The following is a 17,796-nucleotide window of genomic DNA, read 5'->3' as shown; positions in this document are numbered from 1 at the left end:
GAATTGGCACTTGTGGGGCAGGAGGTGGTCGTTGTGGGGCAGGAGGTGGCACTTGTGGGGCAGGGGGTGGATGATGTGGGGCATGAACTGGCACTTGTGGGGCATGAACTGGCACTTGTGGGGCATGAACTGGCACTTGTGGGGCAGGAATTGGCACTTGTTGGGTGGGAGGTGGACGATGTGGGGCAGGAGATGGCCCTTGTGGAGCAGGAGGTGGAAGTTGCAGGGCAGGAGCTGTCACTTGTGGGGCAGGAGCTGGCACTTGTGGGGCAGGAGCTGGCAATTGTGAGGCAGGAGCTGGCAATAGTGGGGCAGGAATTGGCACTTGTGGGGCAGGAGGTGGATGATGTGGGGCAGGAGGCTGTCGTTGTGGGGTTGGAGGTGGCACTTGTGGGGCAGGATGTGGCAAATGTGGTGCAGGAAATGGCACTTGTGAAGCATGAGCTGGCACTTGTGGGGCGAGAGGAGCTGGACTTGCAGGGTGACAGGTGGCACTTGTGGGGCAGGATGTGGCAAATGTGGTGCAGGAAATGGCACTTGTGGGGCAGGAGTTGGCACATGTGGGATAGGAGGTGGCACTTGTGGGGCAGGAGGTGGATGATGTGGGGCAGGAGCTGGCAATTGTGAAGCATGAGCTGGCACTTATAGGGCTGGAATTGGCACTTGTGCCACAGGAGGTGGCACTTGTGGGGTGGGAGGTGGATGATGTGGGACAGGAGGTGGAAGTTGCGTGGCAGGATTTGGCCCTTGTGGGGCTGGAGATGGCACTTGTAGGGCAGGACGTGGCACTTGTGGAGCGGGAGGGGGCACTTGTGGGGCCTGAGGTGGCACTTGTAGGGCAGGAGGTGGCATTTGTGGGGCGGGAGGTGGAAGCTATGAGGCAGGGGGTGGCACTTGTAAGGCAGGAGGTAGAACTTGTGGGGGAAAAGTTGGCACTTGTGGGGCGCGAGTTGGCACTTGTGGGGCAGGTAGTTGCATTAGTGGGGCAGGAGTTGGCACTTGTGGGTCAGGTGGTGGCACTTGTGGGGCGGGATGCGGAAGTTGTGGGGCGTGAGGTATCACTTGTGGGGCGGAAGTTGACACTGTTGGGGTGTGAGGTGGCACTTGTGGGGCGGAAGGTGGCACTTGTGAGTGGGAGGTGGCACTTGTGGGGCGGGAGGTGGCACTTGTAGGGCAGGGAGGTTGCACTTGTGGGGCAGGAGGTGGTCGTATTGGGGCAGGAGGTGGCATTTGTAAGGCGGGAAGTGGCACTTGTGGGGCAGAAATTGGCACTTATGGGGCAGGAGGTGGCACTTGTGGTGCGGGAGGTGGCACTGATGGGGCAGGAAATTGAGCTTTTGGGGCAGGAGATGGCACTTGTGGGGCGTAAGGTGGAACTTATGGGGCAGGAGGTGGAACTTGTGGAGCAGGAGGTGGTACTTGTGGGGCGGGAGGTTGGAGTTGTTGGGCAGGAGGTGGCATTTTGAGGCAGAAGGTGGCATTTGTGTGGCAGGAGGTGGCAATTGTGGGGCACGAGTTGGAAATTGTTGGGCAGGAGGTGGAAGTTTTGGGGCAGGGTTTGGCAGTTGTAGGGCGGGAGGTGGCACTTGTGGGCCAGGAGGTGGAAGTTGTAGGGCAGGAGGTGGCACTTGTGGGGCGGGAGGTGGCACTTCTGGGGCAGGAAATGGAGCTTTTAGGGCAGGAGGTGGAACTTGTGCAGAAGGAGGTGGTACTTGTTGAGCGGAAATTGGAACTTGTTGGGAGGGAAGTGGCTCTTGTGGGGCAGGAAGTGGCTCTTGTGGGGCAGGAGCTGGCACTTGTGGTGCAGGAGCTGGCACTTGTGGGTCAGGAGGAGGAAGTTGGTCAGTCAGTGACACTTGTGGGGCAGGAGGTGGATTATTTGGGGGGGGAGGTGGCAGTGGTGTGGACAAATGTGGCACTTGTGGGGCATGAACTGGCACTTTTGGGGCAGGAATTGGCACTTGTGGGGCAGGTGGTGGCACTTGTTGGGTGGGAGGTGGACGATGTGGGGCAGGAGGTGGCACTTGTGGAGCAGGAGGTGGAAGTTGCAGTGCAGGATTTGGCATTTGTGGGTTGGGAGTTGGCACTTGTGGGGCATGAGGTGGAATTTGTGGGATGGTAGGTGGAACATGTGGGGCAGGAGCTGGCACTTGTGGGGCAGGATGTGGCACACGTTGCCAGGAGTCGGCACTTGTGTGGCGGGATGTTGAAGTTGTGGGGCGGGAGGTGGCACTTGTGGAACAGGTATTGTCACTTTTGTGGGAGGAGGTGGATGATGTGGGGCAGGAGGTGGCAGCTGTGGGGCAGGAGGTGGAAGTTGTGGGGCATGAGCTGGCACTTGTGGGGCAGGAAGTTGATGATGTGGGGCATGAGCTGGCATTTGTGAAGCATGAGCTGGCACTTGTGAAGCAGGAATTGGCACTTTTGGGGCAGGAGGTGGAACTTGTGGGGTGGGAGGTGGAATTTGTGTGTTGGGAGGTGAAACTTGTAAGGCAGGAGTTGGCACATGTGGGGGGGGAAATGGCACTTGTGGGGCAGGAAATGGCACCAGTGGGGTAGGATTTGGAACCTGGGGGGTAAGAAATGGCACTTGTTGGGCAGGAGGTGGCACTTGTGGGGCGGAAGTGGAACTTGTTTGTCATGTGGCCAAAATTGTTGGGCGGGAGGTGGCACTTGTGGGGCAGGAGGTGGCACTTGTGGGGCGGAAATTGGAACTTGTTGGGAGGGAAGAGGTACTTGTGGGGCAGGAAGTGGCTCTTGTGGGGCAGGAGCTGGCACTTGTGGGGCAGGAGGTTGCACTTGTGGGTCAGGAGGAGGAAGTTGGTCAGTTAGTGACACTTGTGGGGCAGGAGGTGGATTGTTTGGGGGGGGAGGTGGCAGTGGTGTGGACAAATGTGGCACTTGTGGGGCAGGAATTGGCACTTGTGGGGCAGGTGGTGGCACTTGTTGGGTGGGAGGTGGACGAAGATGGGCAGGAGGTGGCACCTGTGGGGCAAGAGCTGGCACTTGTGGGGCAAGAGCTGGCACTTGTGGGGCAGGTGGTGGCACTTGTTGGGTGGGAGGTGGACGATGTGGGGCAGGAGGTGGCACCTGTGGGGCAAGAGGTGGCACTTGTGGGGCATGAGCTGGCACTTGTGGGGCAGGAAGTTGATGATGTGGGGCATGAGCTGGCATTTGTGAAGCATGAGCTGGCATTAGTGAAGCATGAGCTGGCACTTGTGAAGATGGAATTGGCACTTTTGGGGCAGGAGGTGGAACTTGTGGGGTGGGAGGTGGAACTTTTGGGGTGGTAGGTTAAACTTGTAAGGCAGGAGTTGGAACATGTGGGGGGGGGAATGGCACTTGTGGGGCAGGAAATGGCACCAGTGGGGTAGGATTTGGAACCTGTGGGGTAAGAAATGGCACTTGTTGGGCAGGAGGTGGCACTTGTGGGGCGGAAGTGGAACTTGTTTGTCATGTGGCCACAATTGTTGGGCGGGATGTGGCACTTGTGGGGCAGGAGGTGGCACTTGTGGGGCAGAAGGTGGATGATGTGGGGCAGGAGCTGGCAATTGTGAAGCATGAGCTGTCACTTTTGGGGCAGGAATTGTCAGTTGTGCGGCAGGAGTTGGCACTTGTGGGGCAGGATGTGGCACACGGGCAGGAGTTGGCACTTGTGTGGTGGGATGTTGAAGTTGTTGGGCGGGAGGTGGCACTTGTGGGGCTGGAAGTGGCAGTTGTAGGGCTGGAGGTGGCACTTGTGGAATTGGAGTTGGCACTAGTGGGGCAGAAGGTGGAAGTTGTGGGGAAGTATTTGGCACTTGTGGGGCAAGAGGTGGAACTTGTGGGACGAGAGGTGGAAGTTGTAGGGCGGGAGCTGGCACTTGTGGGGCAGGATGTGGCACACGTTGCCAGGAGTCGGCACTTGTGTGGCGGGATGTTGAAGTTGTGGGGTGGGAGGTGGCACTTGTGGAACAGGTATTGTCACTTGTGGGGGAGGAGGTAGATGATGTGAGGCAGGAGGTGGCACCTGTGGGGCAAGAGGTGGAAGTTGTGGGGCATGAGCTGGCACTTGTGGGGCAGGAATTGGCACTTGTGGGGCAGGAGGTGGATGATATGGGGCAGGAGGCTGTCTTTGTGGGGATAGAGGTGGCACTTGTGGGGCAGGAAATGGCACCAGTGGGGTAGGATTTGGAACCTGTGGGGTAAGAAATGGCACTTGTTGGGCAGGAGGTGGCACTTGTGGGGCGGAAGTGGAACTTGTTTGTCATGTGGCCAAAATTGTTGGGCGGGAGGTGGCAATTGTGGGGCGGGAGGTGGAAGTTGTGGGGCGGGAGGTGGCACTTGTGGGGCAGGAGGTGGCACTTGTGGGGCGGAAATTGGAACTTGTTGGGAGGGAAGTGGCTCTTGTGGGGCAGGAAGTGGCACTTGTGGGGCAGGAGGTTGCACTTGTGGGTCAGGAGGAGGAAGTTGGTCAGTCAGTGACACTTGTGGGGCAGGAGGTGGATTATTTGGGGGGGGAGGTGGCAGTGGTGTGGACAAATGTGGCACTTGTGGGGCAGGAATTGGCACTTGTGGGGCAGGTGGTGGCACTTGTTGGGAGGTGGACGATGTGGGGCAGGAGGTTGCACTTGTGGGGCAGGAGGTGGAACTTGTGGGGTGGAAATTGGAACTTGTTGGGAGGGAAGAGGTACTTGTGGGGCAGGAAGTGGCTCTTGTCAGGCAGGAGCTGGCGCTTGTGGGGCAGGAGGTTGCACTTGTGGGTCAGGAGGAGGAAGTTGGTCAGTCAGTGACACTTGTGGGGCAGGAGGTGGATTATTTGGGGGGGAGGAGGCAGTGGTGTGGACAAATGTGGCACTTGTGGGGCATGAACTGGCACTTGTGGGGCAGGAATTGGCACTTGTGGGGCAGGTGGTGGCACTTGTTGGGTGGGAGGTGGACGATGTGGGGCAGGAGGTGGCACCTGTGGGGCAAGAGCTGGCACTTGTGGGGCAAGAGCTGGCACTTGTGGGGCAGGTGGTGGCACTTGTTGGGTGGGAGGTGGACGATGTGGGGCAGGAGGTGGCACCTGTGGGGCAAGAGGTGGCACTTGTGGGGCATGAGCTGGCACTTGTGGGGCAGGAAGTTGATGATGTGGGGCATGAGCTGGCATTTGTGAAGCATGAGCTGGCATTTGTGAAGCATGAGCTGGCACTTGTGAAGCAGGAATTGGCACTTTTGGGGCAGGAGGTGGAACTTGTAGGGTGGGAGTTGGAACTTGTGGGGTGGTAGGTTAAACTTGTAAGGCAGGAGTTGGCACATGTGGGGGGGGAAATGGCACTTGTGGGGCAGGAAATGGCACCAGTGGGGTAGGATTTGGAACCTGTGGGGTAAGAAATGGCACTTGTTGGGCAGGAGGTGTCACTTGTGGGGCGGAAGTGGAACTTGTTTGTCATGTGGCCACAATTGTTGGGCGGGATGTGGCACTTGTGGGGCAGGAGGTGGCACTTGTGGGGCAGAAGGTGGATGATGTGGGGCAGGAGCTGGCAATTGTGAAGCATGAGCTGTCACTTTTGGGGCAGGAATTGTCAGTTGTGCGGCAGGAGTTGGCACTTGTGGGGCAGGATGTGGCACACGGGCAGGAGTTGGCACTTGTGTGGTGGGATGTTGAAGTTGTTGGGCGGGAGGTGGCACTTGTGGGGCTGGAAGTGGCAGTTGTAGGGCTGGAGGTGGCACTTGTGGAATTGGAGTTGGCACTAGTGGGGCAGAAGGTGGAAGTTGTGGGGAAGTATTTGGCACTTGTGGGGCAAGAGGTGGAACTTGTGGGACGAGAGGTGGAAGTTGTAGGGCGGGAGGTGGCACTTGTGGGGTGGGAGCTGATAGATGTTGGACGTTACGTGGCACTTGTGCGTCAGGAGGTGGCACTTGTGGGGCAGGAGGTGGAAGTTGTGGAGCGGGAGGTGGCATTTGTGGGGCGAAAGGTGGCATTTGTGGGGCAGGAGGTTGCACTTGTGGGGCAGGAGGTGGCACTTGTGGGGCAGGGGGTGGATGATGTGGGGCAGGAGGTGGTCTTTGTCGGACAGGAGGTGGCACATGTGAGCAGGAAGTGGATGATGTGGGGCAGGAGCTGGCACTTGTGAAGCATGAGCTAGAACTTGTGGGGCAGGAATTGGCACTTGTGGGGCAGGAGGTGGAAGTTGCAGGGCAGGATTTGGCATTTGTGGGGCGGGAGGTGGCACTTGTGGAACATGTATTGTCACTTGTGGGGGAGGAGGTGGATTATGTGGGGCAGGAGGTGGTCTTTGTGGGGCAGGAGGCTGTCTTTGTGGGGCAGGAGCTGGCACTTGTGAAGCATGAGCTGGCACTTGTGGGGCAGGAGCTGGACTTGCAGGGTGACAGGTGGAACTGGCGGGGCAGGAGGTGGCACTTGTGGGGCAGGTGTTGGCACTTGTGGGGCAGGAGGTGGCACTTGTGGGGCAGGAGGTGGCACTTGTGGGGCAGGAGGTGGCACTTGTATGGCAGGAATCGAAACTTGTGGGGTGGGATGGGGTACCTGTGGTGAAGGAAGTGGCTCTTGTGGGGCAGGAGCTGACACTTCTGGGGCATGAACTGGCACTTGTGGGCAGGAAGTGGATGATGTGGTGCAGGAGCTGGCACTTGTGAAGCATGAGCTGGCACATGTGGGGCAGGAATTGGCACTTGTGGGGCAGGAGGTTGAAGTTGTGGTTCAGGATGTAGCACTTGTGGGGCAGGAGCTGTAAATTGTCTGGCGAGATATGGCACTTGTGGGGCAGGAGGTGGCACTTGTTGGGTGGGAGGTGGACGATGTGGGGCAGGAGATGGCACTTGTGGAGCAGGAGGTGGAAGTTGCAGGGCAGGAGGTGGCATTTCTGGGGTGGGTGGTGGCACTTCTGGGGCAGGAATTGTCAGTTGTGCGGCAGGAGTTGGCACTTGTGGGGCAGGAGCTGGCACTTGTGGGGCATGAGCTGGTACTTGTGGGGCAGGAATTGGCACTTGTGGGGCAGGAGGTGGATGATGTGGGGCAGGAGGCTGTCTGTGGGGTTGGAGGTGACACTTGTGGGGCAGGAAGTTGATGATGTGGGGCAGGAGCTGGCATTTGTGAAACATGAGCTGGCACTTGTGAAGCAGGAATGGGCACTTGTGGGGCAGGAGGTGGCACTTGTTGGATGGGAGGTGGTTGATATGGGGAAGGAGGTGGCAATTGTGCGGTTCGAGGTGGCACTTGTGGAGCAGGAGGTGGAAGTTGCGGGGCAGGAGTTGGCACTTGTGGGTCGGGGGTGGCACTTGTGTGGCAGGAGGAGGCACTTGTGTGGCAGGAGGAGGCTGTTGTTGGGCGGGAAGTCAAAGTTGTGGGGTGGGAGGTGGCACTTGTGGGGCTGGAGGTTGAGGTTGTGGGGCGAGTGGTATTACTTGTGGGGCAGGACGCGGCAAATGTGGGGCAGGAAATGGCACTTGTGGGGCAGGAGTTGGCACTTGTGGGTCAGGTGGTGGCACATGTGGGGCGGGGGTCGACGTTGTGGGGCAAGATGTGTAACTTGTGGGGCAAGAGGTGTAACTTGTGGGGCAGGAGGTGGCCATAGAGGGGCGGGAGGTGGCACTTGTGTGGCGGGAGGTGGCACTTGTGGGGCAGGAGATGGCAATTGTGGAGCAGGAGGTGGAAGTTGCACGTCAGGATTTGGCACTTGTGGGGCGGGAGGTGGCACTTGTGGGGAGGAGGTGGAACTTGCGGGGCGGGAGGTGGAAGTTGTGATGCAGGAGGTGGTACATGTGGGGCGGGAGGTGGAAGTTGTGATGCAGGAGGTGGTACATGTGGGGCGGGAGGTGGAAGTTGTGATGCAGGAGGTGGTACATGTGGGGCGGGATGTGGAAGTTGTGATGCAGGAGGTGGTACATGTGGGGCGGGAGGTGGAAGTTGTGATGCAGGAGGTGGTACATGTGGGGCGGGATGTGGCACTCGTGAGCAGGGAGGTGGCACTTGTGGAACTTGTAGCAGGTGTAACTTGTCGGGCAGGAGGCGGCTCTTGTGGGGCTGGAGATTGATGTTGTGGGTCAGGAGGTGGCACTTGTGGGGCAGGAGGTGGATGATGAGGGGCAGGAGCTGGCACTTGTGGGGCATGAACTGGCACTTGTGGGGCAGGAATTGGCACTTGTGGGCAGGAAGTGGATGATGTGGTGCAGGAGCTGGCACTTGTGAAGCATGAGCTGGCACATGTGGGGCAGGAATTGGCAGTTGTGAAGCAGGAGCTGTCAGTTTTGGGGCAGGAATTGTCAGTTGTGCGGCAGGAGTTGGCACTTGTGGGGCAGGATGTGGCACACGGGCAGGAGTTGGCACTTGTGTGGTGGGATGCTGAAGTTGTTGGGCGGGAGGTGGCACTTGTGGGGCTGGAAGAGGATGATGTGGGGCAGGAGCTGGCACTTGTGAAGCATGAGCTGGCACTTGTGGGGCAGGAATTGGCACTTGTGGGGCAGGAATTGGCACTTGTGGAGCAGGAGGTGGAAGTTGCAGGGCAGGATTTGGCATTTGTGGGGCGGGAGGTGGCACTTGTGGAACAAGTATTGTCACTTGTGGGGGAGGAGGTGGATGATGTGGGGCAGGAGGTGGTACCTGTTGGGCAAGAGGTGGCACTTGTGGGGCAGGTGCTGGCACTTGTGGGGCATGAGCTGGCAATAGTGGGGCAGGAATTGGCACTTGTGGTGCAGGAGGAGGATGATGTGGGGCAGGAGGCTGTCTTTGTGGGGTTGGAGGTGGCACTTGTGGGGCAGGAAATTGATGATGTGGGGCAGGAGCTGGCACTTGTGAAGCATGAGCTGGCACTTGTGGGGCAGGAGCTGGACTTGCAGGGTGACAGGTGGAACTGGCGGGGCAGGAGGTGGCACTTGTGGGGCAGGAGGTGGCACTTGTGGGGCAGGAGGTGGCACTTGTGGGGCAGGTGTTGGCACTTGTGGGGCAGGAGGTGGAAGTTGTGGGGCGGTAGGTTGCACTTGTGCGTGCGAGGTGGATGTTGTGGGGCAGGAAATGGCACCTGTGGGGCAGGAGGTGGCGCTTTTGGGGGAGGTGGTGGCATTTGTTGGGCGAGAGGTGAAACTTATGGGGCAGGAGGTGGCACTTATAGGTCAAGAGGTGGAACTTGTGGGGCAGGAGGTGACACTATTGGGCAGGAGGTGTCAGTTGTTTGGTGGGAGGTGGCACGTCTAGGGCAGGAGGTGGCACTTGTGGGGCAGGAGGTGGCACTTGTGGGGCAAAAGGTGGCACCTGTGGGGAATGAAGTGGCACTTGTATGGCAGGAATTGAAACTTGTCGGGTGGGATGGGGTACCTGTGGTGAAGGAAGTGGCTCTTGTGGGGCAGGATGTGGCACTTGTGGGGCAGGATGTGGCACTTGTGGGGCAGGAGCTGGCACTTGTGGGGCATGAACTGGCACTTGTGGGGCAGGAATTGGCATATGTGGGCAGGAAGTGGATGCTGTGGTGCAGGAGCTGGCACTTGTGAAGCATGAGCTGGCACATGTGGGGCAGGAATTGGCACTTGTGGGGCAGGAGCCTACACTTGTGGGGCAGAACGTGGAACTTGTGGGGCAGGAAGTTGATGATGTGGGGCAGGAGCTGGCATTTGTGAAACATGAGCTGGCACTTGTGAAGCAGGAATGGGCACTTGTGGGGCAGGAGGTGGCACTTGTTGGATGGGAGGTGGTTGATATGGGGAAGGAGGTGGCAATTGTGCGGTTCGAGGTGGCACTTGTGGAGCAGGAGGTGGAAGTTGCGGGGCAGGAGTTGGCACTTGTGGGTCGGGGGTGGCACTTGTGTGGCAGGAGGAGGCACTTGTGTGGCAGGAGGAGGCTGTTGTTGGGCGGGAAGTCAAAGTTGTGGGGTGGGAGGTGGCACTTGTGGGGCTGGAGGTTGAGGTTGTGGGGCGAGAGGTATTACTTGTGGGGCAGGACGCGGCAAATGTGGTGCAGGAAATGGCACTTGTGGGGCAGGAGTTGGCACTTGTGGGTCAGGTGGTGGCACATGTGGGGCGGGGGTCGACGTTGTGGGGCAAGATGTGTAACTTGTGGGGCAAGAGGTGTAACTTGTGGGGCAGGAGGTGGCCATAGAGGGGCGGGAGGTGGCACTTGTGTGGCGGGAGGTGGCACTTGTGGGGCAGGAGATGGCAATTGTGGAGCAGGAGGTGGAAGTTGCACGTCAGGATTTGGCATTTGTGGGGCGGGAGGTGGAAGTTGTGATGCAGGAGGTGGTACATGTGCGGCGGGAGGTGGAAGTTGTGATGCAGGAGGTGGTACATGTGGGGCGGGAGGTGTAAGTTGTGATGCAGGAGGTGGTACATGTGGGGCGGGAGGTGGAAGTTGTGATGCAGGAGGTGGTACATGTGGGGCGGGAGGTGGAAGTTGTGATGCAGGAGGTGGTACATGTGGGGCGGGAGGTGGCACTTGTGGGGAGGAGGTGGAACTTGTGGGGCGGGAGGTGGAAGTTGTGATGCTGGAGGTGGTACATGTGGGGCGGGATGTGGCACTCGTGAGCAGGGAGGTGGCACTTGTGGAACTTGTAGCAGGTGTAACTTGTCGGGCAGGAGGCGGCTCTTGTGGGGCTGGAGATTGATGTTGTGGGTCAGGAGGTGGCACTTGTGGGGCAGGAGGTGGATGATGTGGGGAAGGAGGTGGATGATGTGGAACAGTAGGTGGCACCTGTGGGGCCGGAGATGGCACTTGTGGGGCGGGAGGTAAAAATTGTGGGGTGGGAGGTGGAAATTGTGGGGCAAGAGGTGGCAGTTGCGGGGCTGGGGGTGGCACTTGTGGGGCAGTGTGTGGCACTTGAGGGGCGGGAGGTGGCACTTGTGGGGCAGGAGGTGGCACTTGTGGGGCGGGATGTGGCAGTTGTGGGGCAGATGATGACACCTGTGGGGCGGGAGGTGGATGTTTTGGGGAAGGAGGTTGAAGTTGTGGGGAGGGTGGTGGCACTTGTGGGGCGGGAGGTGGCACTAGTGGGGCAGGAGTTGGCACTTGTGGGCTGGGTCATAGCACTTTTTGGGCAGGGGTTGGCACTTGTGGGCCAGGAAATGTTACTTGTGGGGCAAGAAGTGGCTCTTGAAGGGCAGGAGGTGGCACTTGTGGGGCAGGAGTTAATTCTTGTGGATCGTGAGGTGGCACTTGTGGGCCTGGAGGTTGCACTTGTGGGGCAGGAGGAGGCACTTGTGGGGAAGTAGGTAGCACTTGTGGGGCAGGAAGTGGCACTTGTGGGGCAGGAGGAGGCACTTGTGGGGCAGGAGGAGGCTGTTGTTGGCGGGAAGTGGCACTTGTGGGGTGGGAGGTGGCACTTGTGGGGCTGGATGTGGAAGTTGTGTGGCAGGATTTGACACTTCTGGGGCTGCAGGTGGCACTTGTGGGGTGGGTGGTAGAACTTGTGGGGGGTGAGGTGTAACTTGTGGAGCGGGAGGTGACAACTGTGGGACAGGAGGAGGCACTTGTGGGTCGGGAGGTGGCACTTTTAAGGCGGGAGGTGGCAGTTGTGGGGCGGGAGGTGGCACTTGTGGGGCAGGAGGTGGCACCTGTGGGGAAGGAGGTGGCACTTGTTGGATGGGAGGTGGTTGATATGGGGAAGGAGGTGGCAATTGTGCGGTTCGAGGTGGCACTTGTGGAGCAGGAGGTGGAAGTTGCGGGGCAGGAGTTGGCACTTGTGGGTCGGGGGTGGCACTTGTGTGGCAGGAGGAGGCACTTGTGTGGCAGGAGGAGGCTGTTGTTGGGCGGGAAGTCAAAGTTGTGGGGTGGGAGGTGGCACTTGTGGGGCTGGAGGTTGAGGTTGTGGGGCGAGTGGTATTACTTGTGGGGCAGGACGCGGCAAATGTGGGGCAGGAAATGGCACTTGTGGGGCAGGAGTTGGCACTTGTGGGTCAGGTGGTGGCACATGTGGGGCGGGGGTCGACGTTGTGGGGCAAGATGTGTAACTTGTGGGGCAAGAGGTGTAACTTGTGGGGCAGGAGGTGGCCATAGAGGGGCGGGAGGTGGCACTTGTGTGGCGGGAGGTGGCACTTGTGGGGCAGGAGATGGCAATTGTGGAGCAGGAGGTGGAAGTTGCACGTCAGGATTTGGCATTTGTGGGGCGGGAGGTGGAAGTTGTGATGCAGGAGGTGGTACATGTGCGGCGGGAGGTGGAAGTTGTGATGCAGGAGGTGGTACATGTGGGGCGGGAGGTGTAAGTTGTGATGCAGGAGGTGGTACATGTGGGGCGGGAGGTGGAAGTTGTGATGCAGGAGGTGGTACATGTGGGGCGGGAGGTGGAAGTTGTGATGCAGGAGGTGGTACATGTGGGGCGGGAGGTGGAAGTTGTGATGCAGGAGGTGGTACATGTGGGGCGGGAGGTGGCACTTGTGGGGAGGAGGTGGAACTTGTGGGGCGGGAGGTGGAAGTTGTGATGCTGGAGGTGGTACATGTGGGGCGGGATGTGGCACTCGTGAGCAGGGAGGTGGCACTTGTGGAACTTGTAGCAGGTGTAACTTGTCGGGCAGGAGGCGGCTCTTGTGGGGCTGGAGATTGATGTTGTGGGTCAGGAGGTGGCACTTGTGGGGCAGGAGGTGGATGATGTGGGGAAGGAGGTGGATGATGTGGAACAGTAGGTGGCACCTGTGGGGCCGGAGATGGCACTTGTGGGGCGGGAGGTAAAAATTGTGGGGTGGGAGGTGGAAATTGTGGGGCAAGAGGTGGCAGTTGCGGGGCTGGGGGTGGCACTTGTGGGGCAGTGTGTGGCACATGAGGGGCGGGAGGTGGCACTTGTGGGGCAGGAGGTGGCACTTGTGGGGCGGGATGTGGCAGTTGTGGGGCAGATGATGACACCTGTGGGGCGGGAGGTGGATGTTTTGGGGAAGGAGGTTGAAGTTGTGGGGAGGGTGGTGGCACTTGTGGGGCGGGAGGTGGCACTAGTGGGGCAGGAGTTGGCACTTGTGGGCTGGGTCATAGCACTTTTTGGGCAGGGGTTGGCACTTGTGGGCCAGGAAATGTTACTTGTGAGGCAAGAAGTGGCTCTTGAAGGGCAGGAGGTGGCACTTGTGGGGCAGGAGTTAATTCTTGTGGATCGTGAGGTGGCACTTGTGGGCCTGGAGGTTGCACTTGTGGGGCAGGAGGAGGCACTTGTGGGGAAGTAGGTAGCACTTGTGGGGCAGGAAGTGGCACTTGTGGGGCAGGAGGAGGCACTTGTGGGGCAGGAGGAGGCTGTTGTTGGCGGGAAGTGGCACTTGTGGGGTGGGAGGTGGCACTTGTGGGGCTGGATGTGGAAGTTGTGTGGCAGGATTTGACACTTCTGGGGCTGCAGGTGGCACTTGTGGGGTGGGTGGTAGAACTTGTGGGGGGTGAGGTGTAACTTGTGGAGCGGGAGGTGACAACTGTGGGACAGGAGGAGGCACTTGTGGGTCGGGAGGTGGCACTTTTAAGGCGGGAGGTGGCAGTTGTGGGGCGGGAGGTGGCACTTGTGGGGCAGGAGGTGGCACCTGTGGGGAAGGAGGTGGCACTTGTATGGCAGGAATTGAAACTTGTGGGGTGGGATGGGGTACCTGTGGTGAAGGAAGTGGCTCTTGTGGGGCAGGATATGGCACTTGTGGGGCATGAGCTGGCACATGTGGGGCGGGAATTGGCAGTTGTGGGGCAGGAGCCTACACTTGTGGGGCAGAACGTGGCACTTGTGGGGCAGGAGGTTGAAGTTGTGGTGCAGGATGTAGCACTTGTGGGGCAGGAGCTGTAAATTGTCTGGCGAGATAAGGCACTTGTGGGGCAGGAGGTTGCACTAGTTTGGCAGGAGGTGGCACTTGTGGGGCGGGATGTGGCACTTGTGGGGCGAGAGGTGGCACTTGTGGGGCAGAAGGTGGATGATGTGGGGCATGAGCTGTCACTTTTGGGGCAGGAATTGTCAGTTGTGCGGCAGGAGTTGGCACTTGTGGGGCAGGATGTGGCACACGGGCAGGAGTTGGCACTTGTGTGGTGGGATGTTGAAGTTGTTGGGCGGGAGGTGGCACTTGTGGGGCTGGAAGTGGCAGTTGTAGGGCTGGAGGTGGCACTTGTGGAATTGGAGTTGGCACTAGTGGGGCAGAAGGTGGAAGTTGTGGGGAAGTATTTGGCACTTGTGGGGCAAGAGGTGGAAGTTGTGGAGCAGGAGGTGGCATTTGTGGAGCATGAGTTGACACTTGTGGGGCAGGAGGTGGCAATTGTGGGGCAGGAGGTGGAAGTTGTGCGGCAGGAGGTGGCACTTGTGGGGAAGTAGGTAGCACTTGTGGGGCAGGAAGTGGCACTTGTGGGGCAGGAGGTGGCACTTGTGGGGCAGGAGGATGCACTTGTGGGGCAGGAGGAGGCTGTTGTTGGGCGGGAAGTGGAAGTTGTGGGGTGGGAGGTGGCACTTGTGGGGCTGGATGTGGAAGTTGTGTGGCAGGATTTGACACTTCTGGGGCTGCAGGTGGCACTTGTGGGGTGGGTGGTAGAACTTGTGGGGGGTGAGTTGTAACTTGTGGAGCGGGAGTTGACAACTGTGGGACAGGAGGAGGCACTTGTGGGTCGGGAGGTGGCACTTTTAAGGCGGGAGGTGGCAGTTGTGGGGCGGGAGGTGGAAGTTGTGCGGCACGATTTAGCACTTGTGTGGCTGGAGGCGGCACTTGTGGGGCGGGAGGTGGCACTTGTGGGGCGGGAAATGGAACTTGTGGGGCAGCACGTGGCACTAGTTGAGCAGGAGGTGGAAATTGTGGGGCGGGAGGTGAATGATATGAGGCAGGAGGTAGCAGTTGTGGGGCAGGAGGTGGCACTTATTGGGCAGGAGATGGTATTTGTTGTGCAGTAGGTGGCACTTGTGGAGTGGGAGATGGAAGTTGTGGGGCAGGAGGTGACACTTGTGGGGCGGTTGGTGGATGATGTGGGGCAGGAGTTGGCACTTGTGGGGCAGGAGTTGGAAGTTGCAGGGCAGGATTTGGCATTTGTGGGGCAGGAGGTGGCACCTGTTGGGCAAGAGGTGGCACTTGTGGGGCAGGAGTTGGCACTTTTGGGCTGGGTCATAGCACTTGTTGGGCAGGGGTTGGCACTTGTGGGGCAGGAAATGTTACTTGTGGGGCATGAAGTGGCTCTTGAAGGGCAGGAGGTGGCACTTGTGGGGCAAGGGGTTAATTCTTGTGGAACTGGAGGTGGCACTTGTGGGCCTGGAGTTTGCACTTGTGAGGCGGGAGGTGGAAGTTGTGGGGCGGGTGGTGGCAGTTGTGGGGCTGGAGGTATCACTTGTGCGGCAGGAAGTGGCACTTGTGGAGCAGAAGGTGGCACTTGTGGGGAAGAGGTGACACTTGAGGGGCAGGAGCTGGCACTTGTGGGGCAGAAGTTGGCACATGTAGGTCTGGAGGTGGCACATGTGGGGCGGGAGGTGGCACTTGTGGGTCAGGAGTTGGATTTGTGGGGCGGGAGGTGGCACTTTTGGGGCGTGAGGTGGAAGTTGTGGGGCAGCAGGTGGCAATTGTGGGTCAGGAGGAGGCATTTGTGAGGCAGGAGGTGGATGATGTGGGGCCGGAGGTGGCACTTGTGGGGAAGTAGGTAGCACTTGTGGGGCAGGAGGAGGCACTTGTTGGGCAGGAGGTGGCACTTGTGGGGCAGGAGGAGGCACTTGTGGGGCAGGAGGAGGCTGTTGTTGGGCGGGAAGTGGAAGTTGTTTGTTGGGAGGTGGCACTTGTGGGGCTGGATGTGGAAGTTGTGTGGCAGGATTTGACACTTCTGGGGCTGCAGGTGGCACTTGTGGGGTGGGTGGTAGAACTTGTGGGGGGTGAGGTGTAACTTGTAGAACGGGAGGTGACAACTGTGGGACAGGAGGAGGCACTTGTGGGTCGGGAGGTGGCACTTTTAAGGCGGGAGGTGGCAGTTGTGGGGCGGGAGGTGGAAGTTGTGCGGCACGATTTAGCACTTGTGGGGCGGGAGGTGGCACTTGTGGGGCGGGAAATGGAACTTGTGGGGCAGCACGTGGCACTAGTTGAGCAGGAGGTGGAAATTGTGGGGCGGGAGGTGAATGATATGAGGCAGGAGGTAGCGGTTGTGGGGCAGGAGGTGGCACTTTTGGGGCAAGAGATGGTATTTGTTGTGCAGTAGGTGGCACTTGTGGAGTGGGAGATGGAAGTTGTGGGGCAGGAGGTGACACTTGTGGGGCGGTTGGTGGATGATATGGGGCAGGATTTGGCCCTTGTGGGGCGGGAGATGGCACTTGTGGGGCAGGACGTGGCACTTGTGGAGCGGGAGGGGGCACTTGTGGGGCCTAAGGTGGCACTTGTAGGGCAGGAGGTGGCATTTGTGGGGCGGGAGGTGGAAGTTGTGAGGCAGGGGGTGGCACTTGTAAGGCAGGAGGTAGAACTTGTGGGGCAGGAGTTGGCACTTGTGGGGCACGAGTTGGCACTTGTGGGGCAGGTAGTTGCATTAGTGGGCAGGTGGTGGCAGTTGTGGGTCAGGTGGTGGCACTTGTTGGGCGGGAGGTGGCATTTGTGGGGCGGGAGGTGTAAGTTGTGAGGCAGGAGGTGGCACTTGTGCGTGGGAGGTGGAGTTTGTGGAGAGGGAGGTGGCGCTTGTGGGGCAGGAGGTGGCACTTGTGGGGCATGAGGTGGCACTTGTGGGGCGGGAGGTGGCACTTGTGTGGGGGGGTGGCACTTGTGAGGCATGAGGTGGCACTTGTGGGGCAGGATGTGGCACTTGTGCGTGGGAGGTGGAGCTTGTGGGGCGGGAGGTGGCGCTTGTGTGGCGGGAGGTGGCACTTGTGGGGAGGAGGTGGAACTTGTGGGGCGGGAGGTGGAAGTTGTGATGCAGGAGGTGGTACATGTGGGGCGGGAGGTGGAAGTTGTGATGCAGGAGGTGGTACATGTGGGGCGGGAGGTGGAAGTTGTGATGCAGGAGGTGGAACTTGTGGGGCGGGAGGTGGAAGTTGTGATGCAGGAGGTGGTACATGTGGGGCGGGAGGTGGAAGTTGTGATGCAGGAGGTGGAACTTGTGGGGCGGGAGGTGGAAGTTGTGATGCAGGAGGTGGTACATGTGGGGCGGGAGGTGGAAGTTGTGATGCAGGAGGTGGTACATGTGGGGCGGGATGTGGCACTCGTGAGCAGGGAGGTGGCACTTGTGGAACTTGTAGCAGGTGTAACTTGTCGGGCAGGAGGCGGCTCTTGTGGGGCTGGAGATTGATGTTGTGGGTCAGGAGGTGGCACTTGTGGGGCAGGAGGTGGCACTTCTGGGGCAGGATGTGGCACTTGTGGGGCATGAACTGGCACTTGTGGGGCAGGAATTGGCACTTGTGGGCAGGAAGTGGATGATGTGGTGCAGGAGCTGGCACTTGTGAAGCATGAGCTGGCACATGTGGGGCAGGAATTGGCAGTTGTGAAGCAGGAGCTGTCAGTTTTGGGGCAGGAATTGTCAGTTGTGCGGCAGGAGTTGGCACTTGTGGGGCAGGATGTGGCACACGGGCAGGAGTTGGCACTTGTGTGGTGGGATGTTGAAGTTGTTGGGCGGGAGGTGGCACTTGTGGGGCAGGAGGTGGATGATGTGGGGAAGGAGCTGGCACTTGTGAAGCATGTGCTGGCACTTGTGGGGCAGGAATTGGCACTTGTGGGGCAGGAGGTGGCACTTGTTGGATGGGAGGTGGTTGATATGGGGAAGGAGGTGGCAATTGTGCGGTTCGAGGTGGCACTTGTGGAGCAGGAGATGGAAGTTGCGGGGCAGGAGTTGGCACTTGTGGGTCGGGAGGTGGAAGTTGTGGGGCAAAATGCAACACTTGTGGGGCAGGAGGTGGAAGTTGTGGAACAAAAGGTGGCACTTGTGGGGCGGGTGGTGGCACTTGTGGG

The sequence above is a fragment of the Coturnix japonica genome, chromosome 17, assembly GCF_054131305.1.
Source record: "Coturnix japonica strain WE chromosome 17, WE-NBRP24, whole genome shotgun sequence".
In the NCBI taxonomy this organism is placed as follows: Eukaryota; Metazoa; Chordata; class Aves; order Galliformes; family Phasianidae; genus Coturnix; species Coturnix japonica.
The sequence above is the reverse complement of the archived record's forward strand: the minus strand, read 5'-3'. Positions refer to the sequence as shown.